Here is a 10125-nt window from a genome sequence, read left to right as displayed (position 1 = left end):
GAATGGATATCCAAAATCTCTGTAAATGCTCATTAAAGTTATTTTTAAAATTAAATTAAAAAAATAAATTTACATCTTCATCATGACAATTTTACTCAACTAAAAAAAAATTAGTCCAATTTATCCTATGTTTTTAACCTGAAAATAATGAAAACTGAAATTAACAGGCATTTTTTGGTCATTCTTTATCAGTGATAAATCTAAATTATTGCCCAATTTTACAAAGACTTGTATTATTGGAACAATAATTTGCAATTTTGAGTATCTTCTCAGGAGACCTGGGTGATGAAAATAATGGACTGAGCTGTCAGTCAAAAGATTAGCTATTTGAGACCACCCAGAGATGCCTAGGAAGAAAGATCTGGCAATCTACTTCTGAAAACAAAGAACACAGCACTAATTTAACATGCATGGTGTTGTCAAGATTCAGAATCTGCCTGACAGCAATAGATACTGGCAATGTGATAAAATTCTTTATTCTTTAAAACAATGCATCTACGAGAAAGTGTGAAAAGAGACATTTTTATTTGGACTATGTCCAATTCTATTGTAAGATTTATTCATATGGAAAATTTTCTAAGGGATATAATTAGTCATGCACTCATTGACTGTCAAACAATTTTTACACAATGAGTAATAGCTCATATTTCACTTTTGCACTCTTTAAAAAAGCAATAATAATAAGCTATTAGCTCAGATTACATTATCACTCATAAAGATGTTAAACAGTATCATAAATTGCCATCAGTTTGGGTGTGAAATAACCTATCTACATTTGATCTTTTTAATTACATTGCTATCTTTTTTTAATTTTTGGTACAATTTAACAATATTAGCCCAAAGGTTAATGTTTGCCTAAAGAAAGGGCAGAAAGGTACAGGAAAACTGAAACAATGGAAACAGGGAACCCAGTATGGATATGGGGAGCAGACTGGCATTTTGTGGAAATTGAAGCCAATGTCATGAGACAATTTATGAACTGTTAAACATAAAATTAGTTTTCTGTGTAAATTTTTACTTAAACCATAATTAAATGTCAAAAGATTTAATATCACACCATATTTATGTTGTTGCTCTAATTAGGCAGTTTTAAGTTGGTTCAACACATAAGTCACAACAGAACAGGAAATCCTGCTTGACCTTGAGTTCCCTTCACAATCTCTGTTGGTTTTAAATTCATTGTACCAACCACAATATCAATACATCTCATTGAGGATATTCTCTTTAAGTGAATACTTCTATTCATCTTTACTCTTCTACTCTAGTCATGATGTCCTTCTCCAAGAACTGACGTTTCCTGGTAATGTGTCCAAAATTCCATGTTCCTTGCTTCTAAACAGAACTCTGGTTTCACACCTTCTAGGACAGTCTATTTTTGTGAAGTTCACCAAGAAGATAAGTCTTACAAATAATTGGTAAGAGGAGAATATATGAAAATAATAAAGAACTATGTTTGCATTTAAAGAGCTCTTTAGAGTTAATAAAGATTTTAGGTGATCCAGATAAAATTACTAAAGAAATGTGACTGTAAAGAGTGCTCCTGCTGTTGTTGTTAGGTGCCCTTGAGTCATGGCCACCTTATGAACAACAGATCATAACTGTACTCTGTCCTGTGGCATCTCTATAATTTTTTACCCTGCTCAAACCCATTGCTTTAGTCACTGTGTCACTCTGTCTAATTAAGGACCTTCCTCTTTTGCTCACTTTCTACCTCTCCTTAGTCATTGCCATTGTCCAGTTCTCTGAGGCATTGCAATTAATTGAAGACCATGGCCTGAACCAGGCGTACTTTAGTCTCTAGATTGACACCATTGCTTTTGAGCATTTTGGAGAAATCCCTCACAGCAGATTTGCCTAATGCCATTCATCTTTTGATTTCCTTACTGCTGGTGCCAAGAGTGCTGACTGTGGGTCCGAGCAAGCTGAAATTGTTAACAACCTCAATCTCTCCTCCATGGTGCTGCCAGTTGGCCCAGTGATAAGGATCTTTGTCTTCATTATATTGAGCTTCAATCTATATTGAAGGAATTCTGCATCTAGCACTTCAATTCCTCCTCATTTTCAGCAAACAAGGTTGTATTATCTTCATAACGCAAGTTGTTGATAAGTCTCCAATCCTGACATCATAATCTTCCTCATCAAGTTCAGTTTCCCAAATGATCTGTTCCACATACACCTTGAAAAAGTACGGAGAGCATCAGTGCATTTCTGATGTACTCTTTTTCTGATTTTGAACCATTCAGTTTCTTCCTCTGTTGTGACGGCTGCTTCCTGGTCCAAGTATAGGTTTCACATGAGCACAAGCAAATGTTCTGGGATTCCCATCTTTCTCAAGATTATCCACAATTTGTTGCAACCCACACAGTCAAATATTTTTACATAGTTAATGAAACACAGATAGACACTCCTCTGATACTCTTTGCTTTCAGCCAAGATTCATTTGACATTGAGATAATGTCTCTAGTGCAATGGCCTTTTCTAAAGGCCATGCAGTTCTGGTAGTTGTCTGTTAATTCACTGCTCCAATAACTTTTGGATAATCTTTAGGAAGATGTTTCTTGCTTGTGATAGTAGTGATATTTATTCAATAATTTCCACATTCTGTCATGTCACCTATTTTTTTAAATGAGAGTAAATACAGATCTCTTCCTGTCCGTTGGACAAGTAGTTGCCCTCCAGATTTCTTGCTATGCATCAGAAAGCTGGACAATGATTAAGGATGACAAGAGGAGTCGATGCTTTTAATTATGGTGGTAGAGAAGAGTCTTGAACATACCATGGTCTGCCAAGAGAACAAACAGGTCTGTTCTAGAGAGGATAAAACCAAACTCCTTGGAGGCAAGAATTTTTTTCTTTTATTACATTTTATTATTATTATTATTAACTTCAATGAACATCTACAGAGATTTTGGAATTCCACTCATTCATTGTTGCACTTTTCTCCCCATCCACTCACTCCCACCCCCACCCCCAGGTCGCTCCTCTCCTTGAAAAGCAAAAGAAAAACTCCTTCATTGGTACACAATCCCCCCCCCAACTCCCACCTCAAATATACTCCACTCTGCAACCCTCATTCTGGACTCTTATGATAATCATAATGCCCTAAAATATATTAATTTTAAACTATTCTCTCCCTCATCGACTTCAATGCAGTAAACATAATTTATCCAGTTTTTCTCAGTCTTACCCCCACCCCAATGTCAGCTTCATTCTACAACAGTGGCACCATATAATATTTGTCCTTTTGTGACTGAGATATTTTACTCAGCATAATGTCCTCCAGGGTCACCCATTTTGAATAATATTGCATGAATTCCTTGTTTTTCAAAGCAGCATAGTATTCCATTGTGTGAATATACCACAGCTTCTCTATCTATTTGTTTGTTGATGGGTCCCTGGGTTGTTTCCAACTCTTTGCTATTGTGAACAAAGCCACAATAAACATGGGTGTGCATACATCTGCTTGGATGTCATTTATGGTCTCTTTAGGGTATATTCCCAGTAGTGGAATTGCTGGGTCAAACGGTATCTCTATTTGCAACTTTTTGAGAAAACACCATACTGCTTTCCACAGTGGGTGCATCATTTTACACTCCCATGAACAGTGAATAAGGGTTCCAGTCTCTCCACAACCTCGCCAGCATTTGTTGCTTGCTGTTCTGTTAAATTTTGCTATTCTGACTGGGGTGAGATGATATCTCATAGTTGTTTTAATTTGCATCTCTCTTAGGGCTAGGGATTTCTTCATGTGCTTGTTGGCCATCTGAATGTCTTCTTTGGTGAAGTATCTGTTCATATCCTGTGCCCATTTTTCTATTGATTATTTACCCTCATCTTGTTGTGGTGCTCAAGTATTTTATAAATTCTAGATATAAGTCCCTTATCTGACATGTCATTACCAAAGACTTTTTCCCAGTCTGTGACTTCCCTTTTTACCCTGTTGGAGAAGTTTTTGGATGTGCATAGGGATTTGATTCTTAGTAGGTCACATTCATCTATTTTATCTTCTCCTGGTTCTAAATTTTTCAGGATACTTGGAAGACTCTTTATGTTGTGGATTAGAACTATAAATTTCTTCCAAGCTTTTCTTGAATGAAGTTTATAGTCCTTGGTTTTAGTCCTAGATCCATGATCCACGTTGAGCTGGTTTTTGTATATGGAGTGAGGTGTGGATCTTGTTTAATTTTTCTGCAGATAGTTTTCCAGTTTTGCCAACACCATTTGTTAAAAAGGCAGTCATTTCCCCACCTAACTGATTTCATCTCCTTGTCAAAAATCAGTTGACCATAGGTAGATGGACTGATTTCTGGATTCTCAATTCTATTCCATTGATCTATGTGTCTGTCATTGTACCAGTACCATGCTGTCTTAACTACCAGGGCAGTATAGTAGGATTTGAAATCAGGGAGTGAGATGGGAGGCAAGAATTTTGAAACTCACATACTTTGGACTTGTTGCCCAGAGAGACCAGTCCTTGGAGTCAGATATCATACTTAGAAGATTGGAGGAATGGTGCAGGATAGGAAGACCCTGAATGAGATGGAGTAACTGAGGTAATGGAGGCAAGTATGCCAAAGGCAGTGAGATTGGCTCATAATACCATAGGGGTGAGAGCTGTTGAGGAGAGGGTCTCTATGAGTCACAAGAGAGTTTGTGGCACATAACAACCTCATGATATTGCTATTTGATCTAGAATACATATTTAAAGCTGTAGTCTGATATTCTTCAGTAAGTGCTTCAAGTCTTCTTTGCTGTCAACAAGTAAGGAAGGTTGTGTCATTTTATTTGTTGATGAGTCTCCCATCCTAATGCCATTCATCTTTATTTTGCTCAGGTTCTCAAATTATTTGCTCAGCAAACATACTCAGTATCTATGGAGAGAGAATACAACTCTGACACACACTTTTCCTTATTTTAAACCGTGACTTTCCCCTTGAAGGGAACTCTGGTGATGCTGTTCATGAAGTCTGTGCTGCCAAACCAAACAAGGTGTCCCTCAGGTAGTTCAAATACTCCAGAGGCTCCACAGGAGAGCAATGTGCCAACCTCTCGTGTGATTTCCAGCCTTCAAGAACCTGATGGATGGTCAGCTGTGAGTAGGTTCCAGCTCCATGGCAATGAGTTTGGCAATGAGTTTAATAGATATTTCACTTTTTATGCTCAAACATTACTTTATTACAAAAATGCTCTGATTATATGCTTGTGTGTATGTACAGTTTAATACATGTTTGTATATTATTATGTAAAATAGAATCTTTAAGTTAAAATTTGTGCATTTTAAATTAAGTCAGTAATGCCACAGATTTGTTCTAATTTAACAATCATATTAACAATATATGTCTCAGAAACGGTGCAGCCAGAGTGCTTTCTGGAGGCAAGAATGATGAGGCTTGGCTTCACATACTTTGGGCCATGTTGCTGGATGGTGCTATTGTGTGGAGAGACATGATGCTTGGGAGAGTGGGGGGTTGTCAGAAGAGAGGAGAACCCTCAACCTGGTAGACTGACACCATGGTGACTGCTGCAATGGGCTGTAGTGTGTCAGAAAGTGTGAAGATAGCACAGGATAGAATGGGGTTCAGATAAGTTGTTCATGGGGGCTATGAGTTATACTCAACTCAATGACGTATAACAACAACAACATGCATGCAATGTTATCATTTATTTGTTTTTTAGCTTAGTTTTCCTTTTGCTCAATAGTACATGCCTGGCAATATATATTATATATATAGGTTAGATTTTCTTGCGATAAAGAAAATCTAACCTTTAAATTTTATCAATTAAAATAAAACCCAGACTCCATTCTATTGAACTGATTACAACTCATAGCAACCATACAGGACAGAGTAGAACTACCCAATAGGATGCCCAAGGCTGTGAAATCTTTACAGCAGCGCATTGTCATCTCTGCCACAATGGTGGTTTAAATGGCTGCCTTTTCAGTTAGCAGCCATGATTTAACTTGTTTCTCTGTACTCTGTAGAATAATATTCTCACCAACTGAAAGAATATTTCATATATTGATCATTGCTTCTATTTTAATATGAATATTTATACCAGGAAGGTATATATTCCTTTAATCATTTTTTCTCTCTTACTTGTTTTGAGATCATTGAATAATATATTACATAGAAAATTCCCTCAATAGACTTGTGTGTTAGTTATTTGAAAGTTCAACATTTTGAAGAAATTAAAACCTGTGCATATATTCTGCTTTGAACTAATTTCAAGACCTTACCAAATCTTAAAAAATATTTTACTTTGCATTATAAAAGGCCTATTTAAAAATCTCAAAAGGTTAGTGAATGTATGCATAATCTGTCTTTCTTTTGCACATGTACCTTTGGGTTTATTGTTCCCTGAGGCAGGCGAGCTGCGGGAATCCTTTGCCATAGTACACTGCTAGGTCTGTGCCATGACTACTTGTCTATTCATATGTTCCATCACAATGGCTTCTTTGGCCTTTCGGCTAAGATCAAATGTAGAATATATGTCATCACTTAGACTCCTTAACAGTCACTGTACATATAATTGAACTGAGTCCTAGGAGTTTTTCCAAGAAATTGCTAAATATATTGTGTCTGAAAATATATTGTCTCTTTGAGCTCATACTTTCAAAGGTTGGAAGGATATAGTTATGTCATTTGTTGGAACCTTGCTTAGGTCAGGGTGTTTTTAGTTTTTTTTTGTTGTTTTTGTTGTTGTTTGTGGTGTTGTTGTTATTTTTTTAAAGTTGGAGGTATATCAGTAGATACAAAGAAAGGCAGAGAAATGTATAGAGATTTTAAATTATGATTTTTAGAAGTTTCAACAATGTGTGTTACTGTTTTTCTCATAGATTTTAGAAAGTAGAAAAAATCTATCAAAAAGATAAAAACTCACACTTTTTTGTCATGATTACAACTAATGTTTTGACATGCTCTATTTCCTTTTAGAATTTTATATTAGAGTATTTTATTTTTGTTGAGATGACACTAGAATAAAACTTCTTGTTACTTTCACTTAATAATGTCTTATAGTTTATTTGTAGAAGCAAGAGACCTCAAATAAGCAAAACGCTTCTGAGAAACAAAAATGAAATGGGAGGAATAGCACTCCCTGACCTCAAAACCTGCTACCCAGCAGTGGTAACCAAAACTATATGGTACTGGTACAATGGCAGGCATTTAGACCAATGGAACAGAATTGAGAACCCAGAAATAGACACAACTATCTATGGTCAATTGGACCATGTACTAGACAAGGAAATAAAGTATATCAATGCGGGAAATGACAACCTCTTCAACAAATGGTGCTGGCGAAACTGGACTGGCACTTGCAGAAAGTGAAACTGGATCCACATCTCACAACAATAAAGGTGAATCAGAGACCTGGGAGTAGAGCCTCCAAACATAAAGTTCAGAAGAGACAAACTGGCATCAAGCTCAGAAGGCCTAGTCGATGGTATAAAGAGACTGCCAAATACAGCCAGAAATGCAAAATCTGAAGACAATGAAATTGGTGAATGGAACCGTCTAAAGATTAAATCCCTGAGCACATCAAAATATTTTTCCAACAGGGTGAAAAGAAAACCAACAGACTGGGAAAAAACATTTGGCAATGCCTGCTTAAACAAGAGTCTCATAACAAAAGTTTACAGAATACTCTTGGGCCTCCACACACACACAAAAAAATTGATAACCCAATTACAAAATCGGAAAAAAAAACATGGAAAGAATTTTCACAGAGGAAGATATTCAAATGGCCAACAAACATTTGAAGAAATGTTCCAAATTGCTGGCAATATGAGAGATATTAATCAAAACCACAATGAAATACCATCTCATTCCAGTAACAGTGGCAAAATTTAACAGGAGGCAAGTAATAAATGTTGGAGAGGATGTGGTGAAATAGGAACTCTTATACATTGTTGGTGGGATTATAAAATGATACAACCATTCTGGAAGGCAGTTTGGTGTTTCTTCAAAAAGCTCAACTTAGACATTCCACATGACCCAGTTATTCCACTACTTGGAATATACCTTGAGAATTTGAGAACTGAGGCACAAACTGAGATTTATACAACAATGTTCATAGCAGCATTGTTCATCATTGCAAGAATATGTCCAATCACAAATGTCCAGTCACAAATGTCCAATAATAAACAAATGGACTGAGAAATTATGGTACATTCACACAATGGCATACTATGCAGCATGAAGGAGCAATGATTTGGTAAATTATTACCTAACTTAGGAGGAACTGGAGAGCATTAAGCTGAGGGAACTAACTCAGTCCAATAAGGACTAATACTGAATAAAACCCTTATTGTGGAATGAGTATGAGGATCCAATGGAGGGAAACTTGGAAGCAGAGGGGTGAGGATGTGTGGCTGGGGAGGATTAATCATGGGATCACACTTTGATGGATGCAGTGGTGAGGGAAATAGTATATTCAAATTTTGTAAATAAACTAGTATAAAATAATGTAAAATATAATATATATGAATGAGTGTATGAAACAATGTAAATGAAAGATTGTATAAAACACAATGTATATGAATGAAAAAATAATGTCTCATAGGTATTATAATTTTTAATGACTATAAAATATTAAGTCTATATTTATGATCTAATTTAATTAACTATTATACTATTTTAAATACCTAGATTTTATTAATCTATGTAAAAATTAAAGTACAGTGCAGCAGCTATGGCTTGTTAGTTTGTTTTAGAAAATGTTCATTTTATACTGATTTACTTATAAAGATCATAATATACATTGTTTATCACACAGGATGGATCTTTCCCCTTTCTTTTACCCAGCTCTCCCTCCATCCAGCATATTGTGCTACCCTATGATTGAACCTTAACCCCTCTGCTCCCCCCTCCCTTCCTTGGATCCTCATACATGTTCTATAATAAGAATCTTATACAGTATTTGTCCTTATTGGGCTGAGCTAGTTCATTAGCATAATGCTCTCCAGTGTCTCCCAAGTTAGGTAGCAATTTACCAAATCATTGCTCCTGTATGCTGCATAGTATTCTACTGTGTTAATGTACCATAATTTCTCAACCCATTCCATTGTTGTTGGACATTTGGGCTGTTCCCATGTTCTTGCGATAGCGATTCATGTTGCTATGAACGTTGGTGTACAAGTCTCTGCACCTCAGTTCTCATTTTCTCACATTCCAAGCAATGAAATAGCTGAGTCATTTGCATTTTCTATGTTTAAATTTTGAGGAAATGCCAAACTGCCTTCCAGAGTGGTTGTACCCTTTTACAGTCCCACCAACACTGTAAAAGAGCAGCTATCTTGTGCTATCATTACTTTTCAGTCATAGATTTTACTTGTTCATTGCCTACAACATTGAGTCTCACAACAGAGATATTTAATGCAATTTAAGAAACATTTTTGTAACCGTTTTCCAAAATTTATCTTTTATTATTAGTTAAATTACCATATACATACAAAGAAGTAGTGAGAAAATACATATGAACTTCATGTGCATTTTCTCAATACTTCTTTTGGTGAGATGCTAGTATTCCTTCTTTAAAATTTAGATTTTAGAGAATCAAAGGTGTAGTGGAAGCCTGGTGAAAGCCTGTACTAAGTATTAGTAAAATAAAAAAGTTTAGCAAATCCCTTGCTTAGTGTAAAATGGTCCATGCACAGTTTATCCTCCTCTACACTTAACAATTTACATCACCCTCAGACCTTAGTCTGCAGCCAACTTAACCTCACTTTATGTAGATTTGAGGGTTCAGATATTTTTAAGAAACTTGAGTTTGGAAATTTGACAATTTCTTTTCTGTGGAACCTCGGGTCATCAAGAAGCCAACCTACATCAATCTACCATACTGGTGGTAATGTGTGCTTCTCATTCCTTTATTGAAAATGCTCTATACTCTGTATCCTCTTTCTTTCTGAACTGCTTCTTTAATCTGCAAGGACCTACAGTTTCTGTGGAATCTTAGCTATTTTCACTTATTTTGCCTGTGTGCGTATATATTGTTCTAACTGATTTTCTACAATCATTTCTTAGTTTTTCAAACTAATATCTTCAAAACTGCTTGCTCTGAAAATCTGTGCAGATATTTGAAGTGGTCTTTCATTATTACATCTTCTGTCAGTTCAATATTCAC

This window comes from Elephantulus edwardii, unplaced genomic scaffold (genome assembly GCF_000299155.1).
Source record: "Elephantulus edwardii isolate Elephantulus edwardi_28Jun2011 unplaced genomic scaffold, EleEdw1.0 scaffold00021, whole genome shotgun sequence".
Classification (NCBI taxonomy): domain Eukaryota; kingdom Metazoa; phylum Chordata; class Mammalia; order Macroscelidea; family Macroscelididae; genus Elephantulus; species Elephantulus edwardii.
The sequence above is the reverse complement of the archived record's forward strand: the minus strand, read 5'-3'. Positions refer to the sequence as shown.